At 41.8% G+C, this 16,848-nt stretch overlaps 1 pseudogene across 1 annotated transcript in view; it reads left to right on the forward strand.

Annotated features, from left to right (window-relative positions):
- Positions 1-3,985: 3,985 nt before the first annotated feature.
- LOC148116514 (acyl-CoA (8-3)-desaturase-like) overlaps positions 3,986-16,848 on the forward strand; it is a 55,790-nt pseudogene continuing 42,927 nt past the window's right edge. The window contains exon 1 of the transcript XR_015731593.1: positions 3,986-4,488. The product of XR_015731593.1 is annotated as an acyl-CoA (8-3)-desaturase-like (transcript). The remainder of the gene's footprint in view (positions 4,489-16,848) is intronic.

Here is a 16,848-nt window from a genome sequence, read left to right on the forward strand (position 1 = left end):
CCACAACACGATATGGTCCCCTGCTCCCACCATATCTGCCACTCTCACTGACAGTCCTGATGGAATCGCCCTCCTCCATACCAACACTAACCCCGTCCACTCCATTTAGTTTCTGTCTCATCACAAAGCCATGCCATCACTCCTTTTATATTGAATAAAGTTTTAAGTGACTCATCATTTTGCATTTCCGAGAGTTCTTCTTGGTACTGCAATGAAACATCAGATAGATCCACCAGCACTGGCTGCACTACCCACATTGGAAAATCGATTTGTTTTAAATCAGAAAATCTTTCAAATCAGAGGCCAATATTTTCAGATGATCCACAATGACAAGTACAGCAGCATCAGTCACCTCACATTGTTTTAGCCAATGAAACCTGTCAAAATCTTTGTCAGAAATATGTTTTTGACATAACTCTATAAATGTAATGAAGCCAAATATCTTTGTCTCTCCATCAACAAGAGTTTTATTTGTTCCTTGAAGTTGTTTATTCAACATATTCAGTTTTGCAAAGATATCTAGAGAATTCCTGGAAGCCTGGCATTTAGAGAAATCAGCTAACAATAGGAACACTGAGATACTATCAAACAGCAAACAATGCCCCAGTCAAGGAACTATTGACTCAGACAAATAGTAAATAACAGCCTAGTCAAGGAACTACCAACATCACTGCCACCAACCCTGACAGGGCAAACCGCCTGTATATAAACAAAGAGAACATTAATTCCCTTCTAGCACTGATGATGTTACCTAACTGAGTAATGAAATGTCTGCAAAAAAACCCAACCAAGTTACAGAGGACGAAGGACCCCACAGTTCAACTCTGAGCTACAAATATTCTCTTCTATTGGTGCTTAAAACTATCTCAGTCCTGGGCTACAGCTGGGGAATAAAGAGAAAAATATCTGTAGTCAAGTCATAATTGCATGGTGGTCAAGATCTCATTCTTCTGGGTGATGTGTAGAATCACAAGGATAAAGATGATGTGTGGTTGGAGATTTCTTCTCTGTTCTTTGCTTTGAAATAGTTCTAGTTATATTGTAAGGAATAAAAGGAAGAAAAAGTATCCATGTGCTTGGTGGGGGGAGGGACTTCTAATGGTGAGGGAGAATAAAATAAAATGAAGAGACCAAGGTAAACATAAATGGGGGGAACCAATGTTGCTATAGGGGATCTACAGATAGGAATACTGGGTTGGCAGGTGGAGAGTGCATTCAAACATTTTTTCAAAGGCCAAGAGAGTACTGTGTGACAGCAGTGATGTGAAAATGTTCCTAATTTATTAAATATTTTTCAGTTGTATTTGAGGCAGGGGGCAGTTGCTTATGCTTGGTTAAGCCTATCCAATGTTATTTTCTCCCTGAAAAGCAATAAATAGTGCAGTCATTGTTAGGTGGGTTACAATTAAATTTCTGCTGCATGATATCAGGGACATCTAAGACAGGTTGAGAGAATGCACATTGACTTTACCTGCATTAAGGCATTCTGTAGAGTGCTATTTGGGGGAGAAGATTGGGCAAGGATCTAGGTATGTCTGTTTACAAAAGAGATGTCAGTATATAAGAACATTAGAGAGCAGCCTGGAAGTAAACTTGAAAAAAATGAAAAATATAGTGATTTCATAGGATCAGAAATGCTTTGGTACTTCATTCCAAAATGCCTTATATTCAGTTTCTTGCCGTTTTGTTCATCTTTACTATAATATTTGCTTTGTGATGCTGCTCATGACACTTTGAAAGTGTTCACATGTGTTCACTGACCTTGAAAAGTTGGAAGAATGCCCACCATTAAGCTTATTATGGCTTACTTTGCAATAGGCTTGTACAAGATAGTTATGTGAGAGATGGAGTTTGTGATACAATTGAATGAATGTGTATGAACATGTATGTATTATGCAACAGGCCAGGCAACTAAATAACAGGCCAAGTAAATATTAGCAGGAGTGGGGTATATTTTCCCACATTCTTTGAAGCATATTTCTTGCCTTTGAATTCTTTATTTATTACTTATACCATTCTTTCCTATTGTTCAGATTTGAAAGTGCCTCTCCAGTGGACACTTTCCATTATTTTTCATGTATACACTTATAAGCTTGTTATTTTAATATTTTAAATACACAGCAATCTTTTGATTGCATCTTTAAAATCTTAATTGATTAAATGTGCTAAATGCAATGTTTCATATTTATAAATGATCTTGCAGATTATTTTCAACTCTTGCTAATTGCTGATATATAATTACTGTATTTTTCAGAGTATTAGATGCAGCGGAGTATAAGACTTTTTGGGTGAGGAAAAGAAGAAAAAGAAATCTCCCTCTGCCTCTGAGCAATTTTGCCTCGTCACAGCAAACAGCAAACAGCCTGCTTTACTTTCAGTTTCACTTTCAACATAGTTTGATTAGCACAAGGAAAAAAAATCTGCTCCAGCAATTTACGTCTTTGCAGCAAACAGCAGAGCCCTGCACAAAACAGCTGAGAGCAAATCAGCTGAGAGTCTGGAGGCCGAGCCAATCACCTTGTGCTAATTAGGCTGTGCTGAAGCTGAAAGGAGCTGTTTTTTCTTGCTGTTTGCTTGCAAGGAGGTAACTGCTAAGAGACAGAGGCCAAAGGGTGTGGGCCAGTGGCTGGGTGGGGCTACATTCGGTGTATAAGACGCACCTAAATTTTCACCCCCTTTTAGGGGGGAAAAAGGTGTGTCTTATACTCCAAAAAAATATGGCAACTTTGTTAATGTTGTTCTATGCTGTTATTTTAATGAGACAGCAAATAATTTCCTAAGGATAGTTGCATGGTAAACAGAAAATTCAAATAAATATAAAATATAAATATAAAGGCATAGGCAGGCAAATTGTATTTTAAATAATATACCTCTGGTGTTGACATATTATTAAAATGTCTTCCTCCTTGCCCTTTTGTTTAAAAAACTGTAATTTAAATGTTGACAAAGAAATATATCAACAATCCAGTTTTGAAAATTAACCAATCTTTATGTCCTGCAAATCCACAATTCTTGATAGATTCCATATAATGGAGGTGTACTTAAAAACTGTGTATGAATGATTAATATGCAGCAATTGAACCAAATTCATTTTAACAGTCTTTCTGATGTCAGTCCAAAATGTGATGAAAATAGAACAAGTCCAAACCATATGGGATAATCTTTAACTTCTTAGTTGCATCTCCAACTGCAAGACAATTATAACCTTCTATATAAAGTATTTTCTAAGGTGTCCAGCATACATGAAACATTGAAAAATTTAATTGTATTGATTTCATTTGAAGAACACAGGGAACAAATTTCACATATTTAAGTGACTTTCCTTTGATTTATCAAGATAAAATATTCAAACTTATTATTCCAGACATTCTGTACATAACTAATTGAATCTGGATTGTGCCAGTCTCCTTTTTGTGTAGCAGGTAGAAATTCTCAACCGGTGGCATTCCAGGGATGGAGAGGAGGAGGAAAGAGAAAAACCAACTCTAAATTTCGCAAGTCAGCCTATTCGCCAAAATGAACAAATACTGGCAAAACTGATTTCGGTCCCATCACTACCACTTGGGGATCTCAAACTTTACAGACACACACACACACACACAGAGCGGATCTGGATCGCGGGATTATTTCTTTCACTCTTCTCCGTCCCAGACTTTTCACTTTTCTAGGAAGTAGTGCGCGCATCGTCCGTCTGTGGTGAGAACATGCAAAATAAATAACGATGACATTCAGGAAGAGCTTAACTTCAGACAGAATCGCAGATCGGTCTGTGATCGAACTGCTTCCCGTGACTGCGGGGCTAAAGAAGTGGGGAGATCTTGCTTCTTAGTGAAACCGGTCAGAATAGAGCCTCCACAGAGAGACTCCGAAACTTGTTTGCCAATTCGCTTGCCCTGCACGAAATCGACCTCAGGGTCCTTCATTCTTATCGTTTTGCTTGCGAAGAAATAGGATTTTTGTGGAACGAAGAAAAGGAGTTTGCTCCGCTTACTGCAAAAACGCTGCCAGCCTCCAACTCCTCTTTCGTACTTGAAAAGCTGAACATCCCAGGCTCAGCCGAGTTGGCGCTTTCGGTGCTTCCCTCTCCGCGTTTGTTCTCCAGGGGAGCAGCGTCAATGACGCCCTTGGCCAATCGGAGATGTAAAGGGGGGCGTGGGGGGGAACTCCCTCGGACCCGCCCAGTCCGCTCTCCCGTGGTGCTGAAAAGGAAAGTGCCAAGTTCCTCGAAGCCTCAGTCGCGGGGAGATGGCTTCCCAGCAAGGAGAAACTGGGATCAGGCGGAGGAGGGAAACGGATCCCGCGGCCGATCAGTCCGGTCCTTCGCGGTTGTTTACCTGGGAAGAGATCGGGCTGCGCACCGGCCAGGGAGACCCGCCACGGGAGCGCTGGCTGGTGATTGACAGGAAAGTCTATGACATCAGCCGGTTCCACAAGAGGCACCCGGGGGGCTCTCGGACCATCTGCCTCTACGCAGGGCAGGACGCCACGGTAAGGCGCGCGGCAGGTGGCGAGAGGAAGACTCCGGTGTTTCCAGTTCCTTGCAACCACGAATCTTTCACTCTTCGTGTCAAAGCTGGATTCCTTTTTCTTGCTGTTGCCACCTCTTCTGTTTTTAGCTTATTTCATTTAGGTTGCACTAAGATATCTGTAAGGGTAAAGCCAGACATGGATTTCTTCCTTTCTTTTTGGAAACAGACTCCCCCCCCCAATTCCTTCTTTCTAACATACTCTAATTCAATCTAATCTAATCACAGATTTTCTCCGTGACATTCTGTCCCTAACCTGATGCTTCAGATCTTCCAACATAACTAGAAGATTGCTGCTGGTCATGTTTTTGTTCCTTCCACCTTTCCCAGCATTAGAACTTTCTCCAGAGAGCAGGGTCTGCACAATGCGTTCAGAGTAGGATAACTTTAGCCTGGATATTTGTCCTGAAGTGAAAACTCTGGGTTTAGTTGTCCAATGATCCATTGGTTTGTTTTCTTGGCTGGCCATGGTATTCTCAGGCGTCTTCTCCAACACCAACATTCAAAACCATCAATACTCTTCTGCTTTTTCAACTTTCATTTCTATAAAGAATGCCACCCCATCAACAAATCATGACCTTCTAAATTCAATAATCTAGTATTTCTTTTCTTTTCTTTTTATTGCAAAAGTTTTACAATTACATTTTCACCTCTTTCCCCCCCCCCTCAACCCACCCCAGCCTTCCCAATCTCCCTAGCCCTCCCTAACCCTCCCCTCCCCCCGGACTTCCACACAGTATACTCATATCAAGTAAAAATTTGCTCGGAGAAAACGGGCAGGACTATTGGGGGTGATTTGGCCCGGAACATCGAAGGGAGTTGGGGAGTGATAGAGGGGGATTTCCAATTACCATCTGGTTTCCCCCTTGGATTCGCCCCCCCTATGAAAATGGCCTCCCCCCCCCGTTGCTACCTGGACTCTCTATTAGGTCGGCCCATTTTTCCATCACTACTGACTCTGGGACTTTATTATCACCCTCCTGGATTTTTATGTTTGTTCTCTATCTCCTTCTGCTGCTGGCTAGTTTATTCCTGCCGCCCGATTTCCACCTTTAGGCCTTGGCTCGGGGGAGGAGAGATTGCAGGCTGGAGGGAGAAGCTGAGAGTCTAGGTCAAGGACTGCTGCTCCATCTGCAGGGAGAGAGTGACTATTGTTGGCCAGCCGCAGTGAGAGAACGGCTGTGGCCATCCGCCTGCACTGCAACCATCTGATCTGGTCGCCCCATCACTGTGAGAGAGTGAAGGGGCCCCAGCTTCATCCTGGCCAGCCTCTTTTGCCATCTCTCACCTCAATGACTATCTTTAAATTTCGCTGACATCCAAGGTTCCCCTTTTCCATCTCATCATACTTGTATGGCTTATACCTCGGCAGATTTGCTTGCGCTGCGAGATGCCCCCCTCTCGCGGTGATGGCCTTCCACTCTATCGAAGGCCTACCTTAAGGATGGGCTTTGGAGCCCCAAGAGGTGGCATGTTTTAAAGCGGGGATTGAGGGGTTTTTTAATTAGGGTTTTTAATAATCTTTTAAGGGGAACTGGGAGGGTGACCAAAGGGGATGGGGGGGGGTAATCCACCTAGGTCAGGGCCCAGCCTGGCACAGGGTAACGGTTTGGAGGGCGCAGGACGAGGGATTGGGGATGTCATCAGCACGGTGGATGGGAGGGGCAGATATGGCGGGAGCAGAGGACCTTATCTTGTGCCGGGGGTGCGCACTCGCTACTTGAGAGCGATTGCACGCCCCGGTCCTCAAGGCTCCCCTCGGATACTAGGTGGCTCAGATACTCAGGACCTGGGCCTCCGGCTGATGCTGTGCAACGCCAGGTCCATGGTAAATAAGGCCCCCCTCATTTACGATCTTATTCAAGAGGGGGGAGCGGACCTGGCGGGTATTACGGAGACCTGGTTGGGCCCGGAGGGAGGGGTCCCTCTGGTTGAGATGTGTCCACCAGGCTTCAGAGCATTCCATCAGCTGAGGGCCCAGGGGAGGGGCGGGGGGGTGGCGGTTATTATTAACGAAGGTCTGGGTCCGAGGGAGACCACTGTGCCACAGATTGCCGGATGTGAGTCCCTCTTTGTGAGATGGGGTCATGGGGTTCAGATGGGCTTGCTGCTTACGTAACTGGCTCCCTGCCGCGTGGCAACGGCCCTGCCCAAGCTACTCGACGTGATAGCCACGGTGGCAGTTGATACACCCAGGCTTATGGTCATGGGTGATTTCAATCTGCCGTCCGTTGGTGAAACGTCAGAGATGGCTCGGGAGTTCATGGCTTCCATGACGGCCATGGACCTGACCCAGTTAGTTCATGGCCCCACTCACAGGGGGGGACACATGCTGGACCTGATTTTTGTCTCTGGCCAGTGGTTGAGTGGTCTTATTATAGGGGATATAGACATGAAACCCTTGTCATGGTCAGATCACTCACTCCTTCGTCTGGACCTTCGAACTGCTACACCCCGCTGCAGGGAGGCGGACCCAATTAGATGGATCCGCCCCAGGCGCCTGATGGATCCTGATAGGTTCCAGACGGAGCTTGGGCCAATTCCTGAAGATCTGGCACACGACTCGGCCGAGGACCTGGTAGCTGCCTGGGATCGGGCGGCTGGTGGGGCCTTGGATCGAGTCGTGCCTTTGCGGCCTCTGACCCGGTGTCGATCCCTCGCGGCTCCTTGGTTCACCAAGGAGCTGAGGGAGATGAAACGCCGGAAAAGATGCCTAGAGAGCGGTTGGAGGGCCAGTCTCGCTGAATCTGACCGAACACTGGTAAGGTCGCATATTAAGACCTACCTAGTGGCGATAAAGACGGCAAAGTTTAACTACTTTTCCGCCTCTATTGCATCATCAGGGAATCGTCCGGCCGCCCTGTTCAGGGTAACCCGCTCCCTGCTCCATCCGGGAGCGCGGGAGGATCCCTTGGAAGGCAGGGCGGAGGATTTTGGACAATACCTGTATGACAAAATCGCTCAGATCCGGGGGGATTTGGACTCTGACTGGGTAGATCAGGGCAGGGTGACGAGGAATAGTCTTGAGAATGTTACCTGGGAGGAGTTTGATGCTGTGACTCCGGATGATGTGGACAGGATTTTGGGGAGACTTAGTGCGGCCACATGTTTACTGGACCCGTGTCCCTCCTGGTTGGTACTGGCCTCCCGGGAGGTTACACGAGGCTGGCTCCAGGGTGTTATCAACGCTTCGTTGAGTGAGGGTCACTTCCCCGCCGCCTTGAAAGAAGCGGTGGTGAGGCCTCTCCTCAAGAAGCCGTCCCTGGATCCGGCAATATTGGCCAACTATCGTCCTGTCTCCAACCTTCGCTTCCTGGCGAAGGTTGTTAAGAGTGTGGTCGCGCGACCATTCCACAATTCTTGGAGGAAACATCCTATCTAGATCCGTTCCAGTCGGGTTTCAGGCCTGGACACAGCACGGAAACGGCATTGGTCACGTTGGTTGATGATCTCTGAAGGGCTCGGGACAGGGGTTGTTCCTCTGTTCTGGTCCTGTTAGACCTCTCAGCGGCTTTTGATACCATCGACCATGGTATCATGCTGCACTGGTTGGAAGAGTTGGGGATGGGGGGCACCGTATTACGGTGGTTCTCCTCCTTTCTCTCCAACCAGTCGCAGTTCATGTTGGCAGGGGGGCAGAGGTCGACCTCAAGGCCTCTTATATGTGGAGTGCCTCAGGGGTCGGTCCTCTCGCCCCTCCTGTTCAACATTTATGTGAAGCCGCTGGGCGAGATCATCCGTGGCTTTGGGGTGAGATACCACCAGTACGCTGATGACACCCAGCTGTACATCTCCACCCCAGGCCACCCCAACGATGCCCTTGAAGTGATGTCCCAGTGCCTGGAGGCTGTGCGGATCTGGATGGGGAGGAACAGGCTCAGGCTCAACCCTTCCAAGACTGAGTGGCTGTGGCTCCTGGCATCCCGATATAGTCAGTTGACTCCATCACTGACTATTGGGGGCGAGTCGTTGGCCCCCACAGAGAGGGCTCGCAATCTGGGAGTCCTCCTGGATAGGCAGCTGTCCTTGGAGGAACATCTGACGGCTGTAACCAGGGGGACCTTTTGTCAGGTTCGCCTGATCCGCCAGTTGCGGCCCTTTCTTGATCGGGATTCCCTGTGCACAGTCACTCATGCCCTCGTCACCTCTCGCCTTGACTACTGCAACGCTCTCTACATGGGGCTCCCCTTGAGGAGCACCCGGAGGCTCCAACTGGTCCAGAATGCAGCAGCGCGGGTAGTGACGGGAGCAGCCTGGCTCTGGCGCTCCCGTGTAACACCGCTCCTGCACGAGCTGCACTGGCTCCCAGTGGTCTTCCGGGTGCGCTTCAAGGTGTTGGTTATCACCTTTAAAGCGCTCCATGGCATAGGGCCTAGCTATCTTCGAGACCGCTTGCTGCCACCAACGATCTCCAATCGACCCGTGCGCTCCCACAGAGAGGGCCTCCTCGGGGTGCCATCAGCCAAACAGTGCAGGCTGGTGACCCCCAGGGGGAGGGCCTTCTCTGTGGGGGCACCTACCCTCTGGAATCAATTGCCTCCAGAGATAAGGAGAATCCAAGACCTCGGTGCCTTCCGCCGTGCCCTTAAAACCTTTCTTTTCCAGCAAGCTGGCCTGGCCTAATTTTTTAAAGTGTTTTTAAGTGTTTTGTTTATTGTTTTTAATTAATGGGGCCAAATTTATATATGTATATTTTAACTGTATTTTAATATTTGTATTTGATGTTTTTACTTGGCTGTTCACCGCCCTGAGTCCTCAGGGAGAAGGGCGGTATACAAATTCAAAATAAAATAAAAAAAAAAAAACCCCTTTGTATAAAACTTATATAAAACTTGAACCCCTCCCTCCCCCTTATAATTTTCTTTTTTATCTTCATTACATTAACATATTTCTATCTTAATATATCATTTTCAAATGAAAGCTATTTGATACTTCCTAGTTTGGTATTTGTTCTGAACATAATCTATCCACTTTTTCCATTCCCATTCATAAGTTTCTTGTAAACAGTCTTTTAGATATGCTGAAATCTTCGCCATCTCTGCAAAACTGGCCATCTTCATAGTCCATTCCTCGATAGTGGGCAAAGCTTCATTTTTCCAGTATTTACCTATCAATAATCTTGCTGCTGTTATCATATACAATATCAACTTTGTTTCACCCAATGTAAAACCCTTAACTATACCCAATAAAAACAGTTGTGGAGAAAATTGAATTTTTTTCTTTAAAACATTCTGCATAACCCACCAAATTTTTATCCAAAAAGCCTTAACTTTCCTACAAGTCCACCAAACATGATAATATGTAGCATCTAAACAGTCACATCTCCAACATTTTGGCTGAACATTAGGGTACATACACGACAATTTTTTGGGGTCTAAGTGCCATCTATAAAACATTTTGTAAAAATTTTCCCTCAAATTTTGCGACTGTGTAAATTTTACATTCTGAACCCAAATTTTTTCCCATGTTTCCAACATCACTGGTTCTTCAAAATTTTGTGCCCACTTAATCATACAGTCTTTAACCAATTCAGTTTCTGAATCCCTTTCTAACAAAACATTATAAAGCCTTTTAATATGCATTGGACCTTTCTCTTTTATATGTCTAACCAATTCTTCCTCATGCAACATAATACCAGTTTTTTGGTCCTCTTTCCATCTCAATTGTAGTTGATTATATTGTAGCCAAGTTAAGTTAATCCCTTCAGCCAACAGTGTCTGTAGTGTCTTCAGCTGCCATCTGCCCGCATCTGTAAAAAGAACCTCTTTGTATAACCCCCCCCGAGTGACATTATATTTGTATTCCACAAAGTATGACCAAGATCCAGCCAAAGCGGTATTTTATAATCCCATTTGAATCGGTGCTTCTTCCAAACTCTCATCAAAGAGTCTCTAAGTATATGGCTTTTAAATACTTTATCCACTTTGTTCTCATAAAATAAGTAAGCATGCCATCCAAATTCAAGATCAAAACTTTCTATATTCAATATTCCAGTCTTTTTCCTTCCAAACCAATCACTTGTTAGAGTCAAAGCTGCTGCATCATAATATAACTGTAGGTTTGGAAGTTTAAGACCTCCCCTTTCTGGAACATCTTGCATAATTTTCAGTTTCACTCTCGGTTTTTTCTTGTTCCAGACAAACTTATTCACTCCAGTTTGCCACACTTTCAATTGCTTATCACTTTTAAGCACCGGAATCATTTGAAACAAAAAAAGAAATCTTGGCAAAATGTTCATCTTAACTGCTGCTATTCTTCCAAGTAGAGACAGCTGCAGTTTTTTCCAAGTCTCCATATCTTTTTGCAACTCTCGCCACAACACCTCATAATTATTTTGAAACAATTTCGTGTTTGATTCTGCAACCTGAACTCCTAGATATTTTACCTTTGGTACAATCTCAAAACCTGCCCTCCTCTCAAGCTCGTGTTTACGATCTTGTGTCATATTTTTAACTATCATCTTAGTTTTTTTTTGATTCAGTCTAAAACCTGAAACTTTACCATAGTCTTGTATAATGTCCTTCATCAGGATTATTGATTCCATTGGCTGTGTTAAGGTAACAACCAGATCATCTGCAAATGCCTTTATTCTGTAATCCTCTTGCCTTATCATTATACCTTTCAAGATATTAGAGTCCCGTATTGTATTTAACAAGACTTCTAGTGTTAAAATAAATAAGAGTGGGGACAACGGACATCCCTGTCTTGTTCCTTTTTCAATTTTAAACTCTGTTGTCAAACTTCCATTAATAATAATCTGTGCCTTTTGCTCTTGATAAATTGCTGAAATCGCCTTTATAAATTGATCCCCAAAGTCCATCTTTTTTAAAGTCTTTAGTAGAAAATTCCAATCCACTCTATCAAAGACCTTCTCTGCATCCAAGAAAACCAGCACTGCAGGGATCTGTTTATTCTTCTCAAGATATTCCAATAAATCTATTACTTGCCTTACATTGTCCTTCATGTATCTACCCTCGATAAATCCCGCTTGATCATCATGAATCACCTTTTGGATTACTGGCATCAACCTGTTGGCTAATACTTTTGCATAAATTTTGTAATCAGTATTCAGAAGAGATATTGGTCTATAATTCTCCGGTTTTTTGGGACCTGCTTGCTCTTTTGGTATCAGAGATATATAAGCTGTTGTCCATGATGGGGGTATTTTACCCCCTTGTTGAATATTACAAAATAGATCTCTGAGTTGTTCCACCATTTCTGCTTGCAAAGTTTTATAATACACTGCAGTCAAACCGTCCGTTCCAGGAGCTTTGGCTGTTTTTAATTGTTTAATTGCTACTAATATCTCCTCCTCTGTTATAGGATAATTCATTCTTTCCTTTTGTTGGTCAGTAATTTTTGTAACTCTTGTATTAACTAGGTATTTTTCTATAAGTCCATTCTGCACATCCTCTTTAGCATATAGTTTGGTATAATAGTCCACAAAAACTTCTTTAATTAATTTTTGTTGAAAAATTTCTTTCCCTCCAATATCAATACTATCAATAGTCCGTATACTCTGTTTTTTCCTCAGTGTATAGGCCAACCATCTGCCCGGTTTATTGGCATTACAAAATGTATTATGCTTCGCATATTGTAAGTTTGTTGCAACTTGTTCCGCCATAAGCATTTGAAATTGGTCTTTCAGAATTTTTATAGCACCACGTATTCTTTCATCTGTTGGGTTTTTAATAAGTAACTGTTCTTTATTCTTTATTTCTGCTTCCAATTCAAGTCTTTTCTTTTGTCGATTCAGTCTATGTTTAGAGTTCATATAAATAAACACCCCTCTCATATAAGCTTTGCTTGCATCCCACACAATTTCAATTGGGGTACCTTTATTCAAATTTATTTCAAAAAATTCTTTCAGGTACTTTTTAAATTCTATTATATTTTTTTCGTATCTGAACAAGTTCTCATTTAATCTCCAAGAGCGTCTTTCAGTCTTGCCTATCTCAATTTCTATCCATACTGGGCTATGGTCAGTCAAAGTTCTTGGAAAAATCTTTGTTCTTTTTGTCTTGACAAGTAAATCATCTGACAACAAAATGAAGTCAATCCTAGAGAAGGATCTGTGTCTGTCAGAAAAAAAAGTGTAGTCCAATTCTTTTGGATTATGTATTCTCCAAACATCTTTTAGTTCCATGTCTTCTTTCATATCAAAAAAAGTCTGTGGTAATCTGATTCTAGACTTTGCCAAACTCTTTTTATCTAATTTAGAATCAATTACTCCATTCCAGTCTCCCATAATTAAAATAGATCTGTAGTCCCATTGCAGTATTTTAGTATGTAACATTTTATAGAAATGGTCCTGTTGTTGATTGGGAGCATAAATTCCAATCAGAAGAATTTGGCCATTTGCTGTAAGCAATTCAATTGCTACAAACCTACCATCTTCATCTGCTTCTATAACTTTAGCTGTTAACTTTTTATTTACATAAATAACCACACCATTCTTTTTTTGCGAAGTTGAAGATATAAAATGTGTTCCTAATTTGGAATTTATCAAATACTTTTGATCTTGAGTTGTAATATGCATTTCTTGTAAACAAATTATATCATTATTAAATTGTTTCAAATATGCAAATAATTTCTTCCTTTTCTGTGCTGAATTCAACCCATTCACATTCCAAGATAAACACTTAATCGTCATCTTTATCTTTCTGGAGCAAAGAGCAGAATAACCGAATGTCTTCCAGAATCTTCGGTCTTGCTCCCCCCATGGCACCAATCTCTTGTGTAGTACTCTTATCTCCCTTTTTATCTTGTCTTTCCTGTTGTTGCTTTTCTTTAAGTTGCTTAGACTTAGCTCGAGTTATACGCTGATCCTTAAATTCAACCGTCTGAACCGGGTCCAAAATTGGAGAAGATTCCAACAAAGGCTCATCCAGAAAACCTCCTTCAGCGCCCTGCGTTTCCTCTGGTTCCTGCTTAGACTGTTCTTGAGATTCTTGTTGAAGTTGCTTCTTATCACTCTCCTTAATCTCCAGAACTGTGGATGTACGCGGAGATGGTGTTCTTTCTTTAAAGATAGTAGTATAAAAATGCTCCGCCTTCTCCACAGTGTTCAAACGATGTCTTTCTCCCTTATATCTCAAAATTATACCAGTTGGGGCATCCCACCGAAATGGTATCTGTTGGTTTTGCAATTCTTTAACAAGAAAGCCAAAATCTTTTCTGGTTTTCAACATTTTAGGTGGTAATTCTTTATAGACTCCAATTTGTGAGCCCCCCACTTGCACAATAGTATGAAAAGATTTTTGCAGGATGTCATTTCTTATTGCTCTGTCCGTAAAATATATGACCACATCTCTAGGCAGTTGTCTTTGTCTGGCCACCCAAGAATTCACTCTGTAAATTTTATCTATTTTGTAAAAAACCACATCAGGATTAATTTTTAGAATCACAGCCAGAGCCTCAGCGCAGACCTGTCTCAAATCTTGTCTGTCATCTTCTCTGATTCCTCGAAGCCTTATTGCAAATTCCATTGCCCTGAATTGCATCATAACAATTTCATTTTCAACTCTCTGCATTTTATCATCAACATCAGAAATTTTATAATCATTGTCTTTCATCTTAACATTGACTTCTGATTTAAATTCTTCCACTTTAGAATCAACTTTAATAATAAATTCTGCAAGGCCAGACGCCACCTCTGATATTTTTTTAGTCACCTTGTTTTGATTCTGTTTCACCATATCTTTAACTTCATTAATTTCCTGCATAATTTCCTGTTGAGACTTTTGAAGTTTATCATCTATTTCCTGTTGGGATTTTTGAAATTTATCATCCAGAGCTTTAGAAATAAATTCTTTTAAATCTCCCACATCAAAATCTTTTTTCTGTGTCTGTAACTGTTGAGCAGGGGGAGGCTGCGTTGCTTGTTTGTGTGTGGGGGATCCCCCCCCTGCTGTCTTCCCTTCTTGCTTCTTTGAGGCCATCCTGCCACGTAAGCTAGTTTTTCTGAAGAGGGAAGTTCCTTTTCCTTTCCCACCTCCACAGAGACTTCTAAAAAAGTCCCCCAGATTTAATCAAATGAGAACTAAAGTAGAACAAAGTCAAGTATTAAAAAGGGAGAAATTTTTCTGTTGTTTCTCTTGTTACAAGCGAAGCAACTTTGTAATAACTTGGTAACTTTGTAACAAAACAAGATGACTTCACCAATCCACACTCGCTGGCTCGTTAACTCTAAAGCCGAGCGCCATGTTTTTTCAAATCACTTTCACTCATTCGCATTTTTTCTGAAGTTAAAGCATCAACAAAGCACTAATACTTGCAAAAAGTTTCAGAGTCCAAGTAAATTTTCGCTGCTTATTAAGGTTGGTTCCTTTCGCTTTAAATGTTTCCTGCAGCCGGCTTGTTCTGCAAAAGCAGAATCGTCCCACGCCGCCCGGAGTTTCAGCAGGTTGGGAGGGAGCCGCTCCTGTTTCCTCCCCAGAAACAATTCCCTGGGGGGTTACAGGGGCTCGACCTGTGCCCTGCGATCTCTCCTCCAATAATCCTGTGGATTTTGAAGTTTTCGAGCCGATTCTTGATCGCGAAGCGGCTCTACAAGCGGTGGGGCTGGCGGTCCTTCAAAAGGCACCGTCGTCGCCGAAGACAAGGAAACCGGAAGTCAATAATCTAGTATTTCTTAACATTATCCATTCTTTAATCCACATCGAACTTGTCACTTGATAATAAAGTTCCCAATTGGGTAACCCAAAACCCCCTCTCATTCTAGCATCTTGTAACAACTTTAATTTTATCCTCGCCTTCTTTCCCTGCAAAATGTATTTTAACACTATTTTATTCAATTTTTCAAAAAAGTCTTTCCCCAATCTAATTGGAATTGTCTGGAACAAGTATAAAATTCTAGGCAGAATATTCATCTTAATAGTTGATATCCTTCCAATCAAAAAAGCTGTAAATTTTCTCATTTCGCCAAATCTGCCCCTATCTGTTGTTTAAGTTTATTATAATTATTTTCTTTAAGTGTGCTACATCTTGTTGTCAAGTATATCCCCAAATATTTGACTTTATTTGTGACCTGCATCTTTGATATATCCACCAATTCTTCTTTTTGCTTTACCAATATATTTTTAGTCAGAATCTTCGTTTTATCTTTGTTGATTTTCAAACCAGCTACTTTCCCAAACTCTCCTATTTTATCTATCAGTGAAGTTATTGATGTTAGTGGATGTTCAAGAATAAAGACCAGGTCATCTGCAAATGCTTGCAATTTGTATTCTTCTTTTCGAATTTTCATTCCTTTTATATCTTTTTCTTCTCTGATCTATTTAGCACTTCTAATGTTAATATGAACAACAGAGGGGACAGTGAACAGCCTTGTCTGGTATCTTTTTTTTATCTCAATAGAATCTGTCAATTTTCCATTTATCATTACTTTTGCCATTTATTTATAATATATAGCTTCTATTGCTTGAATGAATTTTCTGCCAAAGCCCATCTGTTCCATTTGAAGCAACATAAATCACCAATTTACATTGTCAAAAGTTTTCTGTGCATCTAAAAATATTAAAGCCATTTGCTTTTCAGGGTGGGCTTCATAATATTCCAAAGTGCCCAGAATTATTCTCCTATTATCTCTAATTTGTCTTTTTGGCAGAAACCCATTTTGATCTGAATGTATAAAATTGTTTAAGTATCTTTTGAGTGTTTCTGCCAATATTGTAGCAAAGATTTTATAATCAGAATTTAGCAGGGATATAGGTTTATAATTTTTGATTTGTTGTGGGTCTGTATCCTCCTTAGGAATCAATGTAATATATGCCTCAGACCATGACTTCTTTGTCATCACTTCATTCATAACTTCTAAAAGTGGGAGACTCAAAGATTCCTGCAATGTCCTATAGTATTCCGCTGGCAAACCATCTGGTCCTGGTGCCTTCCCATTCTTTTGTTTCTTAATTGCTTCAGTTAATTCCATCATCGTTATATTTCCCTTTAGCATCTCCTCAATATCTTTAGGAATCAGAGGTAAATTTGCATTTTGAAGATATCTGACACATTTTCCTCCTCTATCTTTTCTTTCTCATACAGTTGTCTATAGTAATCCTGTATAATTTTTCTCCTTCTCCTTATTTCCAAATTTACGTTGTCCTTGATCATCAATTAATTGTATTATTTTTCTTGATTCTCTCTCTTTTTTCAATTTATATGCTAACCATTTTCCTGGTTTATTAGCATTCTCAAAGTAGTTCTGTTTAGTGCTTCTAATTTTTTGGGCTAATGCTTCTTTCTCCAGTAAATCCATTTTATGTTTCATTGTATCCATTTTCACTTTAACATCTTTTTTGTGTGGACATTTCTGAAGCTCTTT

Source organism: Pantherophis guttatus, chromosome 1, assembly GCF_059756535.1.
Source record: "Pantherophis guttatus breed Tessera chromosome 1, ASM5975653v1, whole genome shotgun sequence".
Lineage (NCBI taxonomy): Eukaryota > Metazoa > Chordata > Lepidosauria > Squamata > Colubridae > Pantherophis > Pantherophis guttatus.